Source organism: Trichoplusia ni, chromosome 16, assembly GCF_003590095.1.
Source record: "Trichoplusia ni isolate ovarian cell line Hi5 chromosome 16, tn1, whole genome shotgun sequence".
NCBI classification, from domain to species: Eukaryota; Metazoa; Arthropoda; class Insecta; order Lepidoptera; family Noctuidae; genus Trichoplusia; species Trichoplusia ni.
In genome coordinates, this window is record NC_039493.1 from 5959978 (window position 1) to 5965977 (window position 6000).

Sequence of the window (6000 nt, forward strand, 5' to 3'; positions counted from 1 at the left end):
GCTATCACCAAAAATATGTCATAATTCCATTAAAACGTTCCAACGCGAACCAATAATAAGCGTGTAAGTGGTGTATAATTTGTTTGTCGACCATACAAAATCTCTTCACGTCCACACAGAGAAAAAAAAATGTAAAGAAAAACAAAATTATCACAGTTAACATAATTGATTGAGGCCGTTTCGGACGTGCTCCTACAATGGTATTATCGTGAGAAAAGGCGGGCGAAAGTAGAAAAAAAAATACGGCTACAACTTCATTAAATATCCCCTGTCAAAAAGTAATGTCTACTAGTTTTTTTACTCGCTCCCGGTGTCAAATTATACGTACAAAAGGTGTTAACAAAAAGAAGACTTCGACAGCTCTATGCGTAGGGGTGCACAACATTTTTTTCTATATAGCATGTTACTGCATTATTACGGTGTCAAACTTTGAGGGACTTCAATTTTAATGTCAAATTATTCACCAATATAAGTTCCCTTATGAAAACAGTTTTTTTCCTACATATCAGCCGTTAGTTTTCAAATAGTTAGTTGCATGTCGCTCATTTTTTTAACTATGTGTATACTTTGAATTCATTGGATATTTGTACTATATATATGTATATGAATTAATCTTGTAAAACAAATCGCCCAACAACATGTCTACCACTAACATATATTCATATCAACATCTTACTAGATTAGGTGGCGGCTTTAACAACAAGTAGATGTGTTTAATAATAATAAAATAATAGGTACAAAGTCGAATCAAAACAGTTCCCAATTACTAATTGTTATTCACAAAAATATGCGTAATTACTGAACTAGAACATCTTTATCGTAAGGTCACGCATTGTTTACAATGTACTTTAAAATATTGTGTTGCTAATATTTTGGGCGCCGTTTTATCTAAGTTATGAAATGTATCGGCTCGATAACCCCAAATTAGCGCGGGCTGTGCTGAAGATAAAACACCATTTTAATTGAACTTAATTGATACACAATTGAAGTTTGCAGATCAAGAGTGAGTACTGAGTAATGCTGTTGCTTACCAACAATGCTTGCGACTACCTAATAGAATAGAGAGTACAGCAAACATAGAGAACTGCAGTTGAAGACTGTAGACGATAAGTACGTAATACAATCTAAGGAGAATGAGTATGCATAGGTTCAAAATATAATTTAAGAAAGTATTAGGTACTTACAGCTTCTTTATTTTTATACTCGGGTCAAACCTGTCCCTGACTTGGGTTCAAACAGCAGCATCGAAGGGATTTCTTTGTACATTAACGAAAGTTAATAACAAAAATATGTATTATTTATTTGATCTGTTTGGCAAGATAGTGAACACATAGATGTCTTCTATTGCTATTAAATTTCAAAGAAAACAAAGCGATGTTTTATCTATTTTTAATGTTGACTGAAGCTAATACCAAAGTAAACTTGGTAAAACTAGTACATAAAACATATTTGTCATACAATTTGAGATATTGGTATTGTGGGTTATTCCAATACCACAACTCACAAAGCGGTGAATGTGTACAAATACCTTTTGCGGTAAGCCTGACTAAGATTAGAACCTATTTTGTATAGGGGCTAAGGAGTGCTGGGTACGAATAATAGCGAGAATAATTAGTGACTACTTTTTTTTTTATATTTATTTATTAAAAAATAGAAAATAGGAAATTACATAAAAAATCGCCAAACTGCAAAGCAGTTTGTTGGCGATAATAGCGCTCTTTATTATACATTTTTCTTTATTGTGTTTTTATAGTTTACAATGAGTGTAGTTGCATTTATTATTCTTATATATAAACAATAATCACATTATATATACTTTATCTTGCAACTATTACAATATAAAAATTAAATTTATATTCTAGGAACATCAACCTGTTTATATCTACCATTATTTATTACAACTAATTCTTATTGAAATTTCTATTTGGTTAACAATTGTAATGAGATCTGTTCTTACTCCTATGTTTATTTATAATATTAATACTTCTTTTAGTCTTTTCTTAATAGTTACTTTGCTTACTTCTTTGGACATATTTCTTATAAAGTCTAGTTTATTAAATATTACAGGAGTTATATATTTCCTCGTTCTTTTACCATAATAATTTCTTACAGATGGTATTACATATTTACCCTGTTCAACCCGCCTAGTGCGATAATTATGTGCTATTGGATTTTTGTACATATTTAGCTTACATTGTTCTAATGCTATAAGGTAATCTACTTTTGCATGCACTGGTAGTATTTTACATATTTTAAATAATTCGTCGTAGTTTTGTTTGCACTTTAGTTTAACTTTTTTCCTAACTAAATATTTAATTATTCTTATTTGTAACTGTTTAATGCGATCTAATTGCGTTTTGAACGTGAGGCCATAACTACTTAGTCCATAACTAATTATTGAGTCGACGAGTGCATAGTATACTACATATAAAACTTTTCTATTCACAAAGCTACTCAAATGAAAGAATTTGCTTAGGATTGATTGCAGTCTATTGCATACCTCATTAACGTGAAGTTTCCAGTTAAGTTCACTATCCACTGTCAAACCTAGGTACCGGAATTTATCTACTACGTCTATAGCTACGCACTGGCATCCTATTTTGTTGTGGTGCAGACATTCGTAAGTATGTCCGTAGATAGGTATACTTAACTTACCTTGTTTATTGTAGTGACTATACGGGGAACTGATGTACATTACCTTTGTCTTAGCGAAATTAATTATTATGCCGTTATCATGTGCCCATTTAATGATATTTTCAAAATCTTCCTGTATATGCATTTGTGCATCTCTTGTGTTATTGGACGAATACATTAAACACATGTCATCCGCGTACATGAACATCTTACAATGCTTTATTACGTTAGTGACACTATTGACATGCATAATATAGCCAACGGGGCCGTACACGGAGCCGGTCGGCACACCGAGACTCACGCTTACCTCTTCTCCTGTGGTTCCGTCTATCGAGGTGCGGATAGTCCTATTCTCCAGATAACACTTGAACCACCTGCTGACGGGGCCTCTGATGCCACATTCATCCATTGCTCGTAGCAGCACCTCGTGGTCCAGAGTGTCGAAGGCCTTTTTATAATCAATAAACAGAGCAGCAACAAACTTACCCTCGTTGAGACTGTTGTTGACGTAGTCTGTGAACTGCGTGAGCGCGGTGGCGGTGCTGCGTCCGCGCCGGAACCCGTGCTGTGCTTCTGATATTATATTATTTTGTTCTAAGTAACTACTTATTTCATTAACAATTACTTTTTCTGTTATTTTATTTAATACAGATAATATCGCGACTGGCCTATAGTTGCCATAGTCTATGTGGCTCCCCTGTTTATATATAGGACGTATGATAGATTTCTTTAAAATATCCGGGTACATTCCTTTATCTACACACATGTTTATAAATTTCGCTAATACTGGGCTTATTTGTTTTTTGACTTGTTTAATATCCTGTACTCTAATTCTATCTATTCCAGGTGCTTTATTAAAATCTAGTTTATTTATATATTTTTCTATAGTGCTTGCATCTACCTTTCTAAAATAAAAAGACATATTAATTGGCTTCACATATGAGCTCCTATCTAGAAAATTGTTATTGCAATTATGCTTAATTTTTAATATTTCTCCAGTGAAGGTTTGAGAGAACTTATTACATATATTATAAACAGTATTTGTTGGCCCTAAGTATTTTAAAATAACACTATCTAAGCTAGTTTTAGGGTTACCTATCCATTTATTTATATTAGACCATATTTTTCTAGAATTCTTATTACAATTCTTTATCTCAAGCTGTCTGTATCTATTTTTAGCGATGTCTATTAATTTATTTACTTTATTTCTGTATCTTGTATATATTAATCTATTATTCATGTTATTCGGTGAAGATTTCCAAGCCTGAAAAGCAAATCCCTATATTCTAACTTTTTTTTTGAGTTCACTATCTACCCAAGGTTGCGTAATTCTCTTTTCCTTTTTTATTATTTCTATTTTACATGTATTGTAATGTTTCATCAAAAATCTTGTGTAGTTTTCATACATTAAATTAGGACAATTAATTTGCAATAATTCTGACCAATCAACTGCTTCTAAACTAGCGCGAACCATTTTTTCGTTTAAAATTGTTTGTATTTTAAAATTATTATTGGATACCTCACCGATTTTTGCCAAGCTAATTCCAACCATATAGTGATCGGATAGGGTACAAGTTAGCAAGTGCGCGCGCGCATCGAGCGGCCGGCGCGGCCCGCGCGCACGCACACATGGTCAATATTCGAGGAATTCAGCCGGCCGTCCACGATCGCTTCGCGCGTCGCCTCGGTCGTAGGTATTGCACTTTGCAGGCCGCTTTCACACAACATGATTTTATAAGCATTTAGACTCGTGTCTGTATGTTGACTTATATTAATGTTGACATCTCCCATTAATAATAATTCTTCTGAAAATGGAATTTGTTCAGTATGGCTTCCAATTCCGCAATGAATATTAGCTTGTTTTTGTTTGGTGGTCGGTATATAGCCATTATGTGTGTAGTTCTGTTCCCATTTGTAAGTTTTCCATATGTCAATTCTGTTGCTTTTAGTGCTATTTGTGGCATTACTGTAGTAAAAGTCAAGTCTTCTCTTACATACACCAGTATCCCACCTCCTCTTCTTGCCTCCCTGGTGTTAGGAAATACTATATATCCCGGAATTTATACAATGAAACTTCTTCACTTTTTATGTTCACTTCTGTAAGAACTATGACACTTATTGTTCTGTTGACTATACAATGACTTAATAAGACAAGCAATTGGTTAAATTGTTTTCGCATAGATCTTATGTTCAGGTGTATTATGTTAATATATTTATTGAGAATTGTTTAGACCAAGTATAATATCATCATATCTATTATATTCAATATCGGTTGTATCCAAGTTTAAAGTATCGAATTTTATAATTTTGGAAATCACGTAGTGTGCGCAGAGTGTTTCGTTGTCGTCAAGTTCCTAGAAATGTTCAAGGACATTTTTTGTTATTGTCGCATAGCTGTTTTATGTCGTTTTCTGATTTAATACGAATAATCTTTTCGTTCTCGCTCTTCTTAACAAGTATGTTGGAGTTTTTGTGTCCATATGTACTTATATAGGTGTTTTAATTGGTTTCTGGTCTCCCAAAATAACAATCTCGTGGCCTTAGTTAAGTCTTCATTTATGTAAATTCTGTTGTTATTGTTGTTGCCATATAAGTCTCCATTCGTGATGCGATATTTTCGTTTTTGCAACCACTGGTCGCGAGCCTGTTTCGACCGCAGCTTCACCACAACCGGGCGAGGTCGATCTACCCCCGATTTGGGTGTAGTTGGGTGAGCTCATCCTCTCAAACTTTCTATATCTTCTGGATTCAAACTTAACTTTGCGGCAACGTCCTTGACTATGTCTTGTATGTTTTTCGTCTTCTTTATTTTTCTCCAGGCACGCTATTTCTATGCTTTTTCTTTTTCTTTCTTCTCCAAGCTAACTACCCTTTCTTCTAGAGCCGCATTGCACTTTTCAAGATATACATTCCGTTGTTCTATAGCCTTTATTTTATTTTCTGCAGTCTTTTTGAATTCCAGCATTTGCTGGTATTGTTCGGCATAAAAATCTACAGTATCCGTGAGATCGTCAAGTTTTTTCTCTAGATTATAGATAATCTCCAGCTTCTTGTTCATATCTATTAACAGTTTTTCGACGGTAATCTTCTCAGGATCTATATCAATGGTAGGCGCCTGCAGGTATACTTTGGAGCTACATTTCTGACACTCATCGCATATCTCTGATTGCAAAAACTGCTTTAAACTTCTCACACATTTCTTATGATATACAGATTCACAAGTCCCTTTACACTTAATTACTTCTTCCTTAGCCAATGACAAAAACAGTTTACATTTTTGCACTGCACCATTTTTTAACTTTTTTTTTTTTTTTTACTGTTACACAATTTCCGAAATAATAATAACACGTCCGCACGCAGAGCGCT